General features: G+C 43.8%; 3 long non-coding RNA genes across 4 annotated transcripts; 1 reads left to right on the forward strand and 2 right to left on the reverse strand.

The window, feature by feature from the left end:
• Positions 1–397: 397 nt before the first annotated feature.
• LOC137473631 (uncharacterized) lies at positions 398–5,189 on the reverse strand. 2 transcript variants are annotated; one of them, XR_010998899.1, is made up of 3 exons: positions 5,072–5,189; positions 998–1,116; positions 398–817 (listed from the first exon to the last, which is right to left on the reverse strand). It is a non-coding gene; the product is annotated as an uncharacterized lncRNA (long non-coding RNA). The 2 variants fall into 2 exon arrangements; XR_010998898.1 differs by lacking the exon at positions 5,072–5,189 and adding an exon at positions 4,534–4,655.
• Positions 4,749–6,671, forward strand: LOC137473630 (uncharacterized). Its single transcript, XR_010998897.1, has 3 exons — positions 4,749–5,054; positions 5,165–5,384; positions 5,972–6,671. It is a non-coding gene; the product is annotated as an uncharacterized lncRNA (long non-coding RNA).
• A 252-nt stretch (positions 6,672–6,923) lies between these two features.
• Positions 6,924–10,006, reverse strand: LOC137473632 (uncharacterized). The gene is made up of 2 exons (XR_010998900.1): positions 8,424–10,006; positions 6,924–7,663 (listed from the first exon to the last, which is right to left on the reverse strand). It is a non-coding gene; the product is annotated as an uncharacterized lncRNA (long non-coding RNA).
• Between the last annotated feature and the right edge of the window lie 10,465 nt (positions 10,007–20,471).

Genomic DNA, 20,471 nt, shown 5'->3' on the forward strand with positions numbered 1-20,471 from the left:
ACTTTTCAGTTTCCCAGGCTCTGCCAGGGAGGAGGTGCACGGCCAGGACAGCTGTCCCACGCTGGCCAAAGGGATGTTCCACACCACAGGACATCATGCTCAGTACATAAACTGGGGGAGAGTTGGCCAGGGGACAGACTGGACATCAGCCAGGGAGCAGTGAGCAATTGTGTTCTGCATCACTTTTCTTTTTTACTATTTTATTCCTCTCTCTCTCCTTTCCATCACTATTATTAATCATTGTTATTATGAGCATTATTATTATATTTTACTTTGTTTCAATTATTAACCTCTTATCACAATCAGTGAGTTTTACTTTTTTTTTCTAATTTTCCTCCCCATTGGGGCAGGGGGTGGGAATGAATGAGTAGTTGTGAGGTACATGGTGGTGTCTCCTTTCACTGTGGTAAAGATGGAACAACACCATGATCTACCCATCAACAACTCTTCACTCTCAACCAGGGTCATCAGAGACGTCTGAAGTCCAGGGACAAATAAACTTTCACAGCCAACCATAGATTTTTAAAATCAATATTAAGTAATTAATCAAATCAATTAATTGTTTTTAAATTAATATTAATTAATTGATCTAATGTCAATATTCAGGCCAGAGAAGTGCAAGCAGTGATAACACACTCATAAAACCAGTTTGTTTTATGTAGCTTTTGTTTGCTGCCTGGTGTTGTCAACTGTCATGATTTTACCAAGAAACTCAAAATAAGTGGTGCTTTTCCTGCTGGCCAGCATTCCTGAAATTGTATTTGTACTTCGTGTGTCATTGAAAGCTTGAAAATTTCAGTCTTGTATATACCTCTTCCTAAAAAGAAAGCAAAAGCAGTTTTAGTTTTCTTTTTAATCTTCATTTTCAAGCCATTGTTGGAATTCACAGAAGTGAAAAATTATGGTGGACCTTGTATCACTGAGCATCCAGTGACAGAGGTTTCCACTGTGGGTTTTGAGGTTTTACATGAGAAACCCACTCCCAAACTGTGCATACCATGAGCTGCAGAGGCCAACATAATTGCTGCTGAAGGGCCAAATTATCCCTGCTGGCACCTTGAGCAGATGCTCGAACCTGAGGCTCCAACAACTGGACTTGGGAAAAGTCACAGGAGCCTGAAGAATAATAAAATCATGGAAATATCTCCCGAGGGAATGCATGTCACTCAACGCTTCCATCAAGGAAATGGCAGACAAATTTCAACTGACAAACACACACACCCCAGGAGCAGCACTACCCTGGGTGCCAAACCCATCACACCGGGGAGCAGTGATTGCTGCACCCCTTCAAACTGCGGCCTCATCGCTCGGGGGCAGAGATCCATAGCAGACAAACAAGCCCCAGGCGATGCAAACTGCCACACTTCCTGCAAAAATACCCTTCCTCAAACCCCCAAATCAGAAATAGCCCTCACAGGAAGGGAATACCCTGCTCTTGCCCTTCCCCTCCCACACAGATGCCACCAGGAAAGAAGACAGGAGAGAAGAACCAAAGCTTTGCAAGGAACTTTCCCATCCAGAGAGCAGAAGGCAGCAGCATTTCTTGAACAGTGCTCTGGATTTCTGGGTTTTGTGTCACCTCTGAATGGAGTGAAATCAGCCCAGGGGGAGTTTTGCCAAAAGTAGTCACTGAGGTGAGGTCACTGCTCACACAGAAGCCCTTTCTCACTTTGGGAATGATCAGTTCAGCTGAGCCCTCAGCACTGCCTACAAGTGTAGCCATGGATGGTGCAGGGACTTGAGCAAAGCACATGGATTTCTTCAACAACTTCCATGGCTTTTGACTTGTTCTTCTGTCCAAAAACTGAGTCTGGAAACACACCTGGTTGCACATCAAGGTAGAGGGAGAGCAGAGTTATAAAAATCACTGGAAATCTATGTAGCAACTATGTTGTACCTAAAATATTTTCTCTGCAGATTTAATCAAAGCATCCTCCAAATCTCATCCATTGGGAGTGTTTTATTTGAAAAACAGATGAGGTGGTGTTTCAATGCCAGGCCTCAGCTCTGAGGCACCAGATTTAAAAAACACTGTGGGATTTTGGTGCCTGGGTTCACAACAGAGCCCACAAGGCAAGTCAGCTCCACTGGAAGTTAAGCTTAGGACATGGGGCTGGCAGGTATGACATGAGATCTAAACAAGACTTCTTCTTTTCTGGACTGACACCTGCATTGGGTCAAACAAATGAAGCCCTGACTGTCTGCTCTGCTCTGACTGTGGTGCTCTCTAGATCAGCTTCATCGCCACTGAAAATAATGGGAGCTAAAGGCTTCAGCATATACAGAGAAACCGAATGTAGGTGTCACTTCAGGCTGAAACCCACCCCGAGTTCTAGATGTAAAAGGACAACCCATCCTTTGTTACCCATCTGCTTTGCATGGAGAATTTCCATCTTGTCTATCTACAAAGATGGGAGAGCAGCCACAGGGTGAATCACAGAATGTCTGGGATGGAAGAGACCTTCAAGATCATCGAGTCCAACCCATGTCCTAACACCTCAACTAAACCATGGCACCGAGTGCCATATCCAGTCTTTTTTTGAACACATCCAGGGATGGTGACTCCACCACCTCCCCAGGCAGGCCATTCCAATATTTTATCACTCTTCCTGTGAAAAACCTCTTTCTAATATCCACCTTATATTTCCCCTGATGCAGCTTGAGACTGTGTCCTCTGGTTCTGTCAGTTGCTGCCTGGAGAAAGAGACCAACCCCGACCTGACTACAACCACCCTTCAGGAATTTGTAGAGAGTGATGAGGTCACCTCTGAGTCTCCTTTTCTCCAGGCTAAACAGCCCCAGCTCCCTCAGCTGTTCCTCATAGAGCTTGTGTTCCAAGCCCCTCACCAGCCTTGTCGCTCTTCTCTGGACACGCTCAAGCATCTCAATGTCCTTCCTAAATGGAAGATGGACATCAGCTGGGATGGCCACTGGCCAACAAACTGACAGGCATCACAGACAGAGGAAAGTAGCTCATGGTGATTACCAAACCAGCTCAGAGACTCCTGCAGCTGCCCAGAGACTGAGGTCAAAGCTGGGCCAAACCTGCAGACTTGCTCATCTGGGATGTGACTTTTGGTGAGAGCAGAGGGTGTCTGTGTTGTGAAGAACAAGCTCTATCAACTGTGCAAGTGGTTCACATGGCCAGCAGGGTTTTTGCTAGAGCAGTGTAGAGCCTGAGGGATTTACACTTCACTCTTATCCCTCTACTCACCACACAGCTCTGCTCTTGTGAGCAGCAAAGGATCTACCAGTCACCAGCTCGAGAGTTCCAATGCAGCCAGCTGCAGACCCTTCCCACTGGGTGTTGGTATGAAGAAGATTTACAAAAGCAGAGATCCTGCCATTCCTCCTGACAGGTCCAGTTGCACACTCCATGCATCGTGGTCATCTGTGGATGATGCTTAAGAAAACATCCGTGAAAGAGCAGAGGGACTGAGAGGTGCAATATTGCTGAGCTTGAAGGGACAACAGCAAGGACCCTGCTGAAATTTCACCCAAAATCTTCATCACTCCTGGGAAGGCTGGACCAGCTAGAACGCGGTGAGACACCCTTTTTTTTAAAGGCTAGACAAATTTTCAGAGGCTGTGTCGGGAAAGCTGGAAAACCCAAAGAAGCAAGTGCCAAGAGGCAATGGCCTTCTGGTACATGAAAAGTGTGCTGAAAAAGGCAAGGGGCAGTCTGTTTTCCAGGTCCGGGGCATATAGGACAATTAATAGGATTAAGTTAAGAAGAGGAAGATTCAGTTTAAATGTGAGGGAAAAACTTTCCAGTGGCTGGGAAAAATAGAGAACTGGAATAAATTTTTCAGTTGTTGAGAGGTTTATGGCCCTATAACTTTTGGGATTTAGAATAATATAGTCTATTTACACTACTTACAGTATCATTGTATTTACATGGTTTTATGTATTCTAATAGTGACTTACCAGCAGCTGCCTGGTTCTTTTTGAAGCTGTGCAATACTAATATCTATTTATCAAAGTACAGTGCATAAAAATGATGCCTAAGTTTGGGAAAAAGTTTTTGCATGTCCCAAGTGGACAACATTCTGCAAAATTCAGCAAAAAAAATTTGCAACTGCTTCTGCATTCCGTGTTCCAGCCCAGAGCTGCTATGAGTTATGGTAGCTTTGGGAATGTGGGATCTTTCAGCAACCTGCTCACCTACTCTGATGTGGTTCTTCACCTTGATAAAACTCTTTTCTCTTGCACATAGATAAAAGCACACACATATGCACAGAGATCTTTAAAGGTCTTTAAAGTCAATCCCGGCAAGTGGAAACAAAGAATATTATTTGAGATGGGCCTAACAGATTGGATTAAAAAAAAATAAATAAATGAAACCAGCAACAAACAGCCCTTCAGTGCCCATGTGCCAACTTTAATCCCCTCGTTAATTAAAAACGGCCGAATTATAACCCCTTTTCAAAAATGAGGTTTACAGCAGAAATGCCAGCTGAACAGACCCCTCAGCGCAGCAGCCCTGCTGCCGCCTCCAGACCACAATCGCGGAACGGCAAAACATATTGGCACCGCCTGGATCCGCAACTGGAGTATTTGCTCGGTGCCGTCTCTGCCCGTTAATTGCTGTGTGCCAAGTGGTCCCGGCACAGCCTCTTTATCTGCCAGCCTCAGAAGCGCTGCCGGCGGCCGCGCACTCCGGGGGCCCGGCTTGGCCGGGGCTGCCGCGCTCCGCTGCCAAGCGCGGCCGAGCCGCCCGGCCCCGCGGCCGCTCCCGGCGGCGGCGGCAGCGCGCTCGGCTGCCGGGCCGGCGCCTGGCTCGCTCCGCTCCTGGCTGCCGAGCGGCTGTGCAACAGCTTGCGGCCTCGCTGGGCGGGCTGCGATGCTCCCTGCCCGGCTGCGGCAGCTCCGCTGCTCGCTCGTCGGGAGAGGAGCGCTCCCGAGCTCCTCGCTTCCACCGTTCTCCTTCGGATAGCTCAGCGCTGGAAGCCTCACCTGCCTGGAAAACCAGGCTGCCTCTCCCTTGTGTCCTCTGATGTCCGTTTGTTCTTTGCTTAAATGAAGAGCTTTACGAGGCGAGGTTGCTCTTAATTGTGGGTTTCTACGATACCTTTTATGGTGCAACAGCACCCTGATATCAGCTATTAAAACCTGTCAGGCTGAAGGGGAAAGGCAGTCCGTAAAATGGTTTCTGCCTTTGCAGATGGATTCCCTGTACGAATCCAGGACCAGGGGCCAGATCTCCACTGGAGCCGTGCCAGTCCACACCAGCTGTCAGCACAGCCACCGAGGATCAAGTATTTCTGTGCCACCCCATCTCTTCATCACAACTGTCAGCTCAAGCCCCACCACAGAATATTTATTAGTGGTGACAACAGGAAAGAATAGAAATATCAGCTCTTAGGTTGACTTTTACGATGTCAGTAAGTAAAAAATATACAATTTTGTCCTCATAAAGGGATTGAACTTGGTGGAGAAGATACAGGGGGAAAAAACAAATCCTTGGGGCTTAGGAGTAGGTTTGCTTTTTGCTTAATGAAGGATTGGCAAAGGACTTGCACTGCATGAAACCAGATATTGCTCTCAAATTCAGATGCTGAGAAATGAAGCAGACAGTGAAAGCACTGAAGCACTGGTGTATCCATGGGTCTGACCATGCAAAAGTTATAAACAACTAAGTGCTAAGGGTTGCTCTGTACTGAGAGACAGTCTAAAGTCTTTGCATTTACATACCAGCTTTCATCAAGGCTTAACCAAAGTGTTTCCAATTTCTTTTTGTTGTATTTTGTGTTGTGTTTATGTGTTGGAAATCAAGGCACAGAGCCTGCAAGTCAGGGTGAAAAAAAAAGGACAAAGACAAATTCAATGAGGTGCCAGTGGAATTCAGGTGCTTAAATGCACAGAAAACAATATTTAAACTCTCTGCTCTGCTGTTGTCTTAAGAGATATCTAAATTCCCAGTGTACAATTCTTCACTACTCAAAAATTCCTTTATTTCTCTCCTCTACAGTAAGGTAAATAATTTGCAATCCACACTGAAGGCCCTCAGTCCAAGCCCCTCCATCCCCTTGGCATGATCCAGCACCTCCCCTTCCCACCAAACTGGGGCCAATTCCAGGGCAAAAGAGCAAAACTCCGTGTGTCCCTGGCTGTGGACCGTGGCTGGTCGGAGGAGCTTCCCAGAGAACCCGTGTTTGGGACTAAACAGGAGTTAAGGTGAATCTGCACAGTCTGTTTTTGCCAGCTGATTTATGGCATCACCTGGAAGGTGCTTGAGTCTGACTCCAACTCTCGTTTGGAGCCCCTAAACCCCAACCAGAAATGGAGGAGTGGAGATCTTTGGGTTTCCTGCTGGGGACACACATTTGCAGGTGCCCCACAGGGACTGCAGCCCCGATGGCTCTGCCTGCAGCTGCAATGGCACTCGGCGTGGGGGGCTCCTGTCACTTCACATCCAAGCTGCTAATAAGAACTCCCTTGACTAGGAAGACATCAGAGCAGAGGACAAAACCATCTCCTGCTGAAGTGATTATATTTACTGTAAAACACGGAAGCAAATGAAATCTCTGATTGAGAGAGAAGGAGAAAGCTTTTAATCCTGGTCTGTGGCGCTTGCCAGATTGACAAGTCTAGAAATACAAATGGAAGAGTAATTATACAAGACTCACGTCCCTGCTCAGATTTATTTTTCCAAATGTAAGAAAGAGAAAGAGGCAGAAAAGACCTGGCTTGTTATACTGGTTTCCATAGCTGTTAGTGCAAATTGATTAGAAATCAAAGCTCAAGATGTTCCAAACTACTCAAAAAAAAAAAAAAAAAACAAAACTTCTCTCTGAGCTGTGGCACAATCAAAATGTTATAGATGACACAAGACAAAGGGGGAAAAAATTAAGAAAACAGCCATTTGGGGCAAAGTCATGCTTTCATTGTTACAAATCCTAGAGCTCTTTGTGGAAGAAGGAGGAAATGTCTATGCTACCTGGTCCAAACAATTTTAATGTGAGCAAACTCTAAAAATATCCATTAAATCTTTGAACTCAGTTGCTAAATGAAAGGGATAGAGAGGACTAAACAGTGAAGTGTCTGTCAAGTTATAGTCACTAAATTCTGGGAAAAGATGCATCAGGGCTTCAGATCAGGGCTGAACTTGGAGCAAACGCATTTCTTCGAGGGCCCTTGAGGACACTGTACTTTATAATTGAACTTGTACTTCCAATTTCAGACCTGAGCATCCATCCCAAAAGGCATTTTAAAAAAATACAGCATAGACAGCATTCATCTTGCCTAATTCAAAACATCCACGCTGGAGACATCTGTGCCTCACTGAGCCTCCCATCCTTTGTAGCCATGAAGGGAAACAGGCACTTTTACAGCATGCTCAGCTGACTTATTTTAGATATCAGCTTTAGGGCAAGATGAATCATGCCTTGAATGTGCCAGTTTCCCCGTGGTGCCAAAGCAAGACTAGACAACCAGTTTGTTTGCTCAGATGAATCCCACGTGGCTGAGGCTGATAGATTTGTGCTGTGATCTGGCTGAATGTGGGCTGTCTGTGGTTCCAAGTCTTACATCATCCCATGGAGAGTCCTGTGTAGCTGTGCCTCAGTGGATCCTTAGAGGTGAGCTGGAAAACAGCAGCTGCCTCCAGATATCATCAGTCCTGACAACTGCCATGGTCTGCTAATGAGTCTGGATGGCTTCCCTGGAGAAACAAATCACCTTAAACATGTAAGTGGTCCCCAGAGATTTTATAAAGTTTGAATCAAGCAACGATAGATTCAGACTAATTTCAGCAATGTTGGTATGGACCTGTAATGGGAATAATTTGCATGCTCAGTTTTTGGGTTTTAGTGGATGTATATTAATGCTCCAGATAGCAGTATCAAGAAAACAATTTACATTCTAGTCTTTCCTCCTTTGCTGAGGAGTTTTATTGGTAAAGATTCACACTGCACAAGGATATTGAATATTGAACAGGAGCTTTCCTTCCAAATTTTGTTTCCAGGAGGGCTTAAGAAAGATAACCAGAGTTTTAGGCAACTGATTAAAAAGCCAACACTCCAAACTCTGGGCATGTAGGTTTCTGGCATTATTTCTGTTATGGTCATAATCAGCTGCTTGCCCATTCCAGCTGCTAAAGCACACTAGACAAGACTTGAATTCCAAATATTATTCTCATCACCATGGTATTCTGTGCACAGATCCCCAAAGGTAATTAAAGAAGTTTGAGACTCTGACTCCAAAGGCCAGGTCCATAAATAATTTCAGCTCTCGCAATTAGGTAACATAGTGTTTTGTTTTGAGACTTTTGTACCACGGGGAGTGAATCCAGAAGCTGCCTTGCCTCCAGCTGACAGGGAGAGAACAGGGCACCCCCACAAGAAAACACTCCCAGAGCAGAAAGTCAGGTCAGTGCAAGCTCACAGAGGATGCTGCACCCAGGGACACATCTGCCAGCTCACCTCTCCTGGAGGCTCCTCACCCAGGCTTGCAGGGAAGCAGCTCCATCTCCTCAGGGTCTTTGGACAGAATCCTCCTTTCCTCCTGGGTATCAGTGTTAAAACCTGTGTTAAACACAAACGCAATTGGCACACAAACAGCAGAGGAAGACGTTTTGGTCCCTCCCCCCTTCACCTGCCAAATTCACAGCAAGACCTTTAACTGTGAGGTGACAAAGCAGAGACCCTTTGCTATGCTGACTGTTTGGCCCAGTATTCTCATGAACATCCCAAATCCCACATTATTTTCTAGAGAGCAGCAAAAGCAAAACCAAGTTACTTTTCTGGGAGAGGCCAGTTCTGAAAATTTATCTTTAATCCTCCCTCCCATGATAAACAAAAATAACTAGACATCCAAGTGTATCTTTTCCTGCTTTTACCTAACATAAAAAGTACAACTGTTGAGGCTGAGCAGCAGCAAACATGTAAATATAGAAGACTCATAAAGTGCAAGGAGAGACATAATCAAAGTCAGACCCTCCAGAACTGGGTGGTGGTTGGGGACAGGTATTATGTGTTGTCATATTATATTTTACTTGCATCATGTGTACATTTTGCTTTAACTGCCAGGTCCCTTCTGGACACCACACTTTCTAACCTGCATGCAAATATTTTCTTTTGGGAGTAGGGAGAAGAGAGCAAGTCATAGAGCTATTAAAAGTGATTAAAAGAAGAAAGAGCAGAGGGTTGTTTTAAGATAGGAATGGAAAGTCCTGGGAGCACCAGTCCCTAGGACAGGTTCCACCTTCTGCATAAGGGGTAAAGGACTGGCTTTGCCTGAGGAGCAGCAGTGTTTGTCCTGGATCTTCATCCTGCAAAAAAAGCAATTAATGGATTTTAATATGCAATTTTTTACACTTCTAAAGAGGGTTCAGGAAGCACAGGATCAGTATTACTCAGTTGCATGTTTACTCCTTTTTGGATCCTGCAGCTCCAGGTTTTTTTCTTTCTGTTTTGTCCTTCTGTTCCTTTCCTTCTGCTTCAAGGATGAATTGCTGGTAATCCATCTCAGGTGTGTTGTCAGTCCTAAACACTGTCAATTAAGTGTCTTCTGAGGAAGATTTGATCAAGCTGCCTTCTCAGTAATGAACATCTTTTTCGAAATTACAACTCTAAATTATACTATTTGCCATAGTGTAAAAGCTATGAAGGAAAAGAGAATAAAACCCTTGGGAAGAGACATGTACTTTTCCCTCAAGTTCTCTTCCATCCTTGCCATCTTCCATCAGTCTGACAAAAAGCTGTTTGTAAGAGCCTCTTGAAATGAGGAATCTAATATTCAATCACAAAAAGATTAGCCTTTGACTGTACTTCACTGCATGCTACACTAATACAATCAACACAGAAAATGTTATCCTGGAAGAGGTTAGGGGACAGGATGGAAGACCAGGTGGTGTTGGAGACCTAAATTATAAAGATTTATTTTTCATGAAGCATGACTTTTATTTGCTTCTAACTTTAGGAAGTAGCAGTGCTGGAGATGAAACACACAGCAGGAGACGTTCAGTCACGTGTGCAAGGGCAGGTGTGCTGCTGAGTCACTGCTTGACCTGTGGAAAGGTCAACAGGTCCCAGGAAGGTCCAAAGGTCCCAGGAAAACTGGGATTACTTTGGAGAAGTTAATTCACAGCTAGAGCAGCCTGGACACACCATGCCCAAAGTGTCGCTGATGGCAGGAGGAACCACAGGATACCAGGACAGAGTGTGGGCACTCAAACGTGGGAGTGCAATCCACAGAACATTTATCACCTGAGGCTCCTAAAGGGCCATAAACACATAATTTTTGCCACTGTAATTACCCAGCTATCTGGAGTTTTGCTGCTGCACTCAGAAATGTTGTCATCTCAGCAGGACTGTGCAGGTTTGCATCTATGCCATGTACGTGCCTGTTGGGATCTGCAAATTAGGTCTTTCTGTGCTTAAGTTCCCTGAGCAGTCTCAGCTTTTTCTTGCGTATGAAGCACAGGGGAGGACGCTTTGCACAGATTTTCTCTCATGACCCAGGAGCTCAGACACCTCTTTCAGAACAGGAGATGGGACACATCACCTCCCCTCCCAAAACTGCTGCAGCACAGGAGGAAATCTAAAGCTGGAGAGAAAGAGAGAGAGATCACATGATTGTGCAGCCCTGATTAAAGCTCTGACCCTGCACAAAGGCTTGGGATTTCCAGTCTCTGTACGGGCACCACATCTGCATTTTGCATTATTTTCAGTAAGTCATGTACCAGTTCTGCACATTTGCTGCCTCAGCAGCAGAAGAGATGTCTGATCTCCCACAGCATAAGCCAACCTCACAGGAAAAATGCATCACATTTTTGTGGCATGCGCTGTCAGGTGCTAGGATAAACCAGAGTTCAAGGAAAACAGAACTGATGACAAGTATCATTAAATCTCCAAGCAACTTTTTTCCCCCCTGAGATGTCCTTCCTGAAGCCACAGAGAAGGACATTCGATAAATACACGTGTCACCATTACTTACATCAGTAATCTAGCAGACAAGACTGTGGGATTGACATGATGGCCACAGGGGCTGAATTTAGGTCACCTACAAAATGAATTAAAAGCTTCTCCTTATCTCAGTGCCTCATCTCCTCCTCACTCACACCCTTGTAGGGCACAAAGATGATGAAAACTAACCCACTGATTGCCAAGTGACTTCTGAACACCACAGCTCCTTAATTAGGGTACCAGACCACATTAAACTGGTGCAGCCACAACAGCAAAGCTCCAGATTGTGTTTGTCCGCGTGTAGTTACTGCTACAGATCTCAGTGATCAAGATTTGTGTGTCAGCTTGTCTTAAAAAAAAGAAAAAAAAAGAAACTAAAAAAGAAAATAAACAACAAATATGAAAACGAAACAAAAACTCCAATAACAAAACAAGAAGAACCCACACATGCAAGATTTGGACATAGGCTTGCATCAGACCAAATGGCTGGTGACACCTCTGCTCCTTATTTCACCTCCACTTCTGCAGAGCGAGCTGTGCAGCAGAGATAGCTTTGGGCTGAACGACAGACTGCAAGCACAGACTACCAGCTAGAAGGGCCAGTCGAGCCCTCTGCTAGGAAAACAGCTCCCTTGTTCCCATTTTTAAGTGATTTATGGTTTTATAAAGCACACTAAATGCCCTCAGTGCCCAGATTTGCATCCACTCATTACTGATGCCCAAACAAACCTGCAGCCAAGACAAAAGCACATCCTCACCAGAAATAAAAGCATGTTTGAGTCTTCTCGAGGCTGAAGAACAGCAGATGGTGTTTTCTAGGTGTCTGGAAAGTTTGCTGGACAAGGTGGATAAAACTTGAGCTTGGCAGCTAAAGGAGCCCAAATCCTTCATCACTCAACTCTCAGGTGTGGAAAGGACCCTAATGTGATGGGGTTGGGGTTGCAGTGCTGACAAGAGGTCTGGAGTTTTAATCAGGAACATTTCTTGTCTTTGGATCTGCTTGGGCACCTAGGAACTGACCCTGTATGCTCAATATGTAAATTCATACTGTGCCAACAATCTCCTGGGCTTTCTCTCCGCAGTCAGCTTTGCAAAATTCCATCGTTTTGGCTAATGATTCTGATGAAAACCAGGAGCAACATGCTTTGCTGCTGTCTCAGAAACAAAGTGTGATCCCTGTGTGAAACCTCCTGCTCTTCTCAGGACTGGTGGGGTCTCAGCAGCCCATCTCTGGGGGCTGGCCAGCTCAAACCAGTGAGGCTTGGCAGAGATTAAACAGAGGTTAAAATTACTGCACAATGGTTTGCATTCACTCCGATGTATTAGGATGAGATTAAATGAGAGGAAGGGGGACTTTCCTTTTTCGGATTATCTCTAGTATTTTGGGGGTTTTGTCCTTGAAGAGCTTTCTGAAAGGTTGCCAAAAGAGGCAGCAGTGTGTAGCCAGAGTATAAAGCAGCATCCTGTGGGGAGACAGGAGGGTGGCATGTCCTGCCCAAAGCCATCTGCCTGCAAAGGGAGAGGCTGCACGAGAGAAGCAGGCGGGCAGTGAAGATTCTGTGTTTGTGTGTGGGGAAGGAGGCAGGAGCAGGTGCTGGACAGCCACAGATGCCAGGAAGGGCAGTGGAACGAAGTCAAGCCAGAGGAAGAAGAGGCTCCTGGGGATATAAGTCAGGTCAGAGTGATCAGGACATGCATGCAGGTGGCACCCAAACAGATGATCTCTCCCCATTCAGAGAGATATTTTAGAGTCTAATAGACCATGGATTAAGACAACGAATTTAGCCATGCCTCATGTTGTACTTTAGCCTGTTCCATAATCACCGCAAGACAGAATTTGGCTTTAATCATTTCTCATCCCAGGGACAAAGCCTGTTTTCACCCAGTGTGCCAAGACATTCTGTGAGATTAAAATTATGTCCCTTGCAAGATTGTCCAGATCCTGCCTTCAAGGGTCTCTTTCTAATTGTTTTCAGAGGCTGCCAGCCTTGCAGGGTGTAGCGCTAACTTCAGAAGATGTGGGGTGGAAAAGCCTTTTTAAAATTATTTTTTAAATCAGAGGAAGACACGAGGCTGTTTAATTCCATACAGAAGATCACTTCTTCCTGCCAAGCAGCAGTGGGAGCACAGGCCTTGGAGTTCACGGTTCGAGAGTGCAATCATTTGACATGCAAGCACTGCCAGGAGGCAAAAGGAGGGGAGGCCAGCCTAGGCTGAGACTCTGTGACTGACCTTCCAGGAGAAAATCCCATTTTGCAGAGCTCTTCTTCAAGGACCTGGCTCCACAGACATTCAATGCATACATCTGGGCAATCAGAAAAAAATAACAAAGGTATCAAGGTCAAAAGTTTGGACTTAAGATTATAAGGTTGGGAAAGAAAAAAGGGGCTATAGCCACCCAACAATAACCCAAAAAGCCCTCATTGGGAATGGCACTTGGATTTTGGAAGAATGTGTAAAACTTTGATTTTTTTTTCAGTCTTACTATTTAATTAGGACACTGAAAAATGCAGAGGAGCTAAATGACAACAACAGCAACAAGCCCAAACACACCCTGCCCTGAGACAAGTCTGTTGCCTGCCATTGAAAAAAGCCCCCAGGTGACAGAATGTACTGTGGTAATTCATGTCTATGACATTGCAGTGACTGGCTTTCATGCACTCACCATAAATTACTGCGAGTCAAACAAAGCAGTCTGAGGAGACAGAGAGACAGAAAGGAATATTCAAGGTTCTTGATTATTTATCAGTTGGCTGAAACATTCAGAGACCAAGGAGGGCATTACATATCCTACCCAATGAATCACCTCACAGCAAAGGATTTTACATTCATGTGAAAGTTTCCTCTAAGGGCCGGAGGGAAAGGATGTGCAAACAGCTTGACTTCACTAAGGTAACATTAAGATGGCAAAAAGTGGCCAAAAGTTGTTGAAGCCATGAATAAACTGCTGATTTCAGATAAGGTCTGTGTGACACAAAGAGGTTTCAGCAATGTGGACAGTGAACTTGGATCCCTGGAAGCCACACCAAGGATGCTTCGTTAGAGAGAAGTTATCAGGCTAAATGCATTTCCAGTTTCACTGCTACCATCTTTAATTGAAATTAAGGACAGTTAAACCACATAATTTATTCCTCCCTCCTTGCCCTGTGCTTTTTTCAAGCTATTTCATGCAGCCACCTAAGCAGCTTAAAGTCTTTGCCTTCCATGAGTTCACAGTTTGGCTCTCCCACGCCTCACAAATTCTGCACCATGAAAATACCACACTGGAGAACAGCTGAACAGAACTTTGTCTCAGATGACATTTTAAACCATTCAGGAAACGCTGATCACAAGTAGATATTTTCCAGTAGTTTTTTATATAAATAACATTTAGGTTTCTGCCACAAGTCACTTGTGTTCCTCCATTCGCGGGTAACAACTGCGAAGTGCAGCGATTAACCTGTGAGTGCAGTGTGATGGGAAGAACCAGGCTGGGAGCAGCAGAGAGCAAATAGGAGACAAAGTACTCACCTAATATTTCTGAGAAACCAACATGAAAGGCTTGTAAACTGCTATAATATTTCCTTTTTCTCTATCATACTTACATTTCCTTTGCATTACAAACTCTCCACTGAAGAGCACGGGAGACTTGGCGCTGGCTTTTTACACAGCCATTCTTAAAAACATTTCATCAAGGTGGAAAAAAACTTCAAAAAAATCCTAAGGCCCTGCATGTGATGGCACCCTTCTCACTGATGCAGCCTCTCCCACTGGATTCAGTCTGTTCTTGCTAACAACATATGCAATGATTTCTGCATGAGCCATGGGAGATAAGGACCCCCATGGTTCTGAATTGCTATCATGCCGGACTGCATGTAAGTGATAACGTAGCATTTTAGGATAGAAAACATTGAGTATTTTACTCTCTTGTAACCTCTTCTTCATCTTAAACTGTCTTTCATATGATAATTTGAAAGATTTTCCCCAGACCTTGTATCTTTAGTAGAAGTTAGACAAAGCCTGAATCATCCTTTGTTTGGCAAATGTTTTGCTGTGGATGCATTTTTAAATAAACATCTGATACAAAGACCTGGGCACACAATGTAAGAGTGGGATGTGCTGCTGTAATTCCTCTACCCAAATATCTCAGTACATCTGTGATGCTGCTGCATCACCTAACGTTAACATGTGCAATTTATAGGGAAGAAATGGAGAGAGAAAATGTGCTGAAATAACTTGCCTATAGCAATATGCTGAGAGATCCAGTGCCAGGGCTGGGAATTAGAGCTCAATTGATTTCTGGTATCCAGGTCCTTGCATAATTCACTAGGTCACAGTGACAAGGTTTAAATTTGGGACTAATTGAATGTTCATATTGGCATTGCTGCTTTTTGGTCTGGCTTGATACAAAGTTGGACAGGGAGAAGGATACAGAGGAGAAACTGAAGTCTCTGGAGGAAAATCCAGGGAGGGGGGAATAGCTGGAAGAGAAAGCTGCTCTGTCCTCCTCCTGTTATCTCAGTGGCAGGTTAATTCTGCATGACAATTTAAATGTCAAACGTAGTGGATCTATTTCACCAGGGAAAAAAACCATCTCCTCAAATCCCTGCTGACAGAGCAGGAGCAGAAAGCACCTGGGGCCCCAGTGGGCTGCTCTAGAGGAGAGAGCTGAGCTCCCCAAGAACCATAAAACTGCCTCCAAGAGCAGGAACATCTCCTGAGGGAAGTGACCATGGACCCAGGGGTCTTACTGAAGTCACCCTTGAGCTGCTGTGAATAATCATAAGCAGAAACATGAGATGACAGAAAATATAAACATTAGGGTGAATGTCTTCAAAGGAAAATCCTCTCAAAGGTGTGAAAAAAAACCACAAGTGGGTCAGGACAATCACAGCTTCTCCCTTCCCTGGGCTGTCCATCACATCTGGTGCAAGATTCCCCTTCCCCCTTTGTTGGGCAGGTGGTTTGAATGCTGCAAGTCCTCCAGCTTTCCTCTACCTCCTGATGGAGTGTTGAGTGGTTGTGCTTGCTGGGAAGAGGTTTTCCCAAAGCAGCCACCCTTGGGAGCAGCTTGTGGCTCCCAGCATGGCTCCAGAGCCACTCCAGGTTTGCTGTGTGCCTAAGCACACACACTACAAATAATCCTACTCCTCCCCACTGGAAAGACAGAAGAGTCATTTTCCTCCTCCTTCATCATTCTGCTGGCAGAGGAGAGGACTCACATTGCTGCCCTGACTGCGTGGCTTGTCCCCAGGGATGGATCCTGAAGAAACTGCCCAAGTGGCTTCCCCTACCTTGGCAGTATTCAAGCATATCCTTCCCAGGACTTTCTCCTGCAGGACAGCAAATTCCAGGAGCTTGGGGTAGGATGAAGCTTTAATTTTCTTGTAACCTCCAAAGCAGCCAGTTCTTCCTCACTCACATGATATTCCTTCAACCTCCCATTAATTCATACAGGATGTCCCTGGGATACTGGAAGTACTCCAGCTATGTTTCCTGCTGTAAGACCTGCAGCAACACCTGCTTTTCTTCTTAAGCCACAAATGCCACAGATTCTCCATCTGCTCCAACCTTCAGGTCCTCTGGGAATGGTGCTATCAGGTACTCCCAGAGGAGTGCAACGGTGAGCAGGTGATGTGTGTGCAGAGGCCAAGTCAGGCCAACACAGTCTGTTCCCCAGAGGTAGGTGCTATCAGTTCCCAAAGGTTTTGTATCCCAGTAGCTAAATCATCACCCAGACTTCCTAAAAGAGCATCCTAACAATTTCTTCCCCCCCCCCTCAAAAACCCCTTTGTTTGGACTGCCCCATGGAAATATTTACTTTTCAGAGTTCATTTAGGAGCAGGAGCAAACCACAGCTGTTCCCATCAGCAAAGGTGAAGCCTGCTCAGCTGCAGGTCTAAAAACCCTATTTCAATTCTGCAATCCCCATTGAGAAGATTTGATTGAGCTTGGTAATATTTAAAGTTAGTGTTAAAAATTAAAATCCTCCATTCATGTGTGTGTCGATGTCCCCTGCCCCCTCCCTTGCCCAAAAAAAAAATCAAATCCAAAGCCTTCGGTAACTCTGAACAGAGGAAGTTTTTGAAGTTCATATAAAAAAAGAGAAAATAATCTGGTTTGCTTTTTCTGGTTGTTTTTTGGGCTTTTAACTCATCCAGTGAAATATATTCAACAGAATTATTTCAGAAAAACTTCTGACCAAAATCGCACAACCTCTTTAAAATGCATCACCCAATGCCAGCAGGAGAGAGAGATGCTCTGAAAGAAAGGGAATGCTCTGTGTCCTTTTTATATGTCACCACCCGGGGTGTCTTCCCAGTTCACAGACGAGCTGTACTGATTCCTGCGCTGGAAGCTCTGGACACGCTGATGGAACAGCCAGTTCTTCCAGATCCCTCATGCTCAGACAGTTTCTGTGGGTGGGATCTGTTTATGGAAACGTAAATCCCTTGGCTGGGCTCTGAAATTACTTAGAGCAGCTAAGAAGCCACTGACCAAAATCATTACAAATGTTGCTCATCTCCACAGGGTCATTTGGAGATGAGCAGATACAACTCACCTTTGGACTGTCACCAAAGCAATATTAATAATTATGAAAAATAACTTGGGCTTTGCACGACATCACAAATCTAGAGCACCGTGTCTGGAATTGGCCTTTCCTCAGTGACAAATTCTAAACAACAAACATTCATAACACAAGTCCATGAAGTATTGGCTGTAAAGGATAATAAATCCTTTGGCAATATGAGGAGGCTAAGAAAATCTTCCTGGCACAAGTATTGTTAACACTGTCTGTGCATTCCAATGGCAAGTGCAGCTGGATTCCCAGCTCTAGAGGAGGGTGTAAATAAATATTATGCAAAATGTTACGCAAAATATTCCTTCCAGATAAACGCTAGCTGAGCCATATACCTGACTACTGTCTTTAAAATATTTACACCTGGGATAGGTAAAGAAATAGATAATTTTTTCTTATGTCTCATCTATAATATCTCTACATATCTCTACCAGCCAGAAAAGACACCAGGTGCACAGGAAATGTATTTAATGCTGTTTCCCTCTCAAAATCATTATCAGGTTTTAATTCAGCTCCTTATGGCCAAGTGCCCATCCTATGCTTCAGTCCTCCAAGATATTCTGACCCAGACTCCGAGGTCTTTGAATACTCAGGGTTACGATCAGTAAAACACTGACATCTGAGCACACAACCAGATGTGGTGAGACAACAGAGTGAACTATTCCACAAAAATCACTGTATAATGTAGAGAAAGGAAAGCTAATCTGTCACGAGCAAGCAGTGCTGGACATGGCCTGTGGCTACCTAACAAAATACAGCGTTTCTGGGGAAAAAATAAAGGTCTTTCACCTGACAGCAAAAGAACCCCAAACCCAGCAGACATGTAAAAAGTTGTGAGCTGCAAAAAATACATACAGTTAAAGTACAACTACTTCAAAAAAAGGAAAAAAAAAGATTAAAAAGCAGAGCAGAAAGTGGCAAAGTCGGGTTGAAAATACAGACAAGTAATAATGGAGAATACAAAATTCAATGAAAACTTTATAAACTTCAAGAATTCAGCATAATAAAGAAGGCAACTTGAAACAAAGAAATCCCAAGTGTCAGGTACAGCTTTATTGTTGGACATTAATGTTAAAATTGTAAACACTGATATCAAAAGGCAACTTCATGTAATCGCATTAGTGGGAGACAGGAATTGGTGGAGCTTTTCCCAGCAGATTTCCCCAGGGAATAACTCCTGGCTCAGTATTATTTTATATTTTATCAATGTTCTAGATGCTCATGTAAAAATTTCTGTAGATGACAAACAGATAGGATAGCAGTAGATGATAGAAATTAGTTTTACAAAAGAAGCTGGGTTTGGGGGTTGTTGTTTTTTTTTGTTGTTGTTCTGACTTTGGGGGTTGGGGGTTTCTGAAGGATCACAATACAAGCAAATTGATTCAAACATAACTAAACACAAAGAAATCCTTTCGGGAACCAGGAACATTTCAACAAAGAATTGGAAGCCAAAGCATTATGAATTGTTGTCCATCACAGAGGTCTCGATTCAACTGATCTTTGCTTGGGAACAAAAGCTTTGTTTCATGGGTGCTTCATATTAACACACTTATTGAGCCAAAGTATTTGCATATGGCATTAAAAAATAAGAAAACCTGTAAAGACCTGTGATATATAGCACAGTCACCCATCAAATAGCATCAGTTAAATTCTCTCAGTTTGCAGAGACAAGACAGTAAATGCTCTTTGGAAGTCACTGCCTCTGTAAATCCACTCTCTACTCTGGAAATTTATTTTTCTAGACAATATTTAGGCTCCTCAGCTCTAAGTTTTAAGATGAGTCAGCTAGAAAGAGAGAACAGAAACATGTCAAAGTTTCCTTTATTTGTTCTCATTTTTAAATCCAAATAATAGATGTATTCTTTAAAGTTTCTGCAACTCGTAAAACCCACATCAACTATTGCTAAAAAACCCCAAACTTACAGGCAAGGCAGGTCAATGATTTCTCTCTAAACTTAATGGGCACTCACAGCCTGATCCTGCCTGTCTAGGGACAAGTGATGACCTGAGCTGGCAACCAAAGTCACAAACACAGATTGTACCTCATATGACAACTGTTCTTGACTATGTTTAATTACCTATTAAATAATCATTTCAGTCTCACAGGACAGAGACTTGTTCAGCCTTTCTGTTCAGAGATGTTGCTGAGTGGCTTTTTATTATTGTTATTATTGTTATTTCTCTGAAAGAAGCCCAAGAGAAGTTGTCTCACTTTCATAGAGAGGTCTGGGTCCTCCATCACACACAAGCCTTTGTGGGATCTTTGTCCTTGATTTCAATGTTCTTTATATCTGACACCTCTGAACAAAAGATGTGAAGAATTTTCATAGATATTATAAGTTTCTTGAAGTTTGTTAAAATTAATACAATACATTTCTCTCCTGCTACATCTTTGCATTGTGCTGCCACTTCAAACACAGAGCCCACTTAGCTTCTTCTGGAAGACTTCAGATGTCAAGGCTATGAGGGTCCTCTTGGAGCAGTTACAATAAAAATCTCATTTCAAATACAAGCTTTTAAACAACATCTTTACAGAAAAGACTCCCATTAAAATAACAAAAAAAAAAAGTTTTTCAATGTGAATTAATAAATGTATTCCAGAGCAACAGGTTCATCTATACTGAAGACAGGAAAATGTTTGGTATCCTACAGAGAAACTCAGAGAGAACCAATTTAGTTCAGTACTTCTGAGAAGAAATAAAAGCATCATCCCACATCTGTGTATGCAAAAAAAAAAAAAAAAGAAAAAAAAACCCACCACCAAAACCAAAAAAAAACAAATAGTGAAATTAAAGATAAAAGAAATGTAATTTAAAAGAAAAATGGAAATCAGACACAGGAAGAGCTGTTTATACAGTGCCAACCCTGCACTGCACTGTATGAAATGCATCAGTAACTGTTATGAAGACCTGCCCAAAATTTTTAATCTCAGGCACCAAACATGCAAAGACTGATGGGTTTTTCACTCTGCTTATGGAAAATTCTCCCAGACATAAATATCCCAG

Source organism: Anomalospiza imberbis, chromosome 5 (genome assembly GCF_031753505.1).
Source record: "Anomalospiza imberbis isolate Cuckoo-Finch-1a 21T00152 chromosome 5, ASM3175350v1, whole genome shotgun sequence".
In the NCBI taxonomy this organism is placed as follows: Eukaryota; Metazoa; Chordata; class Aves; order Passeriformes; family Viduidae; genus Anomalospiza; species Anomalospiza imberbis.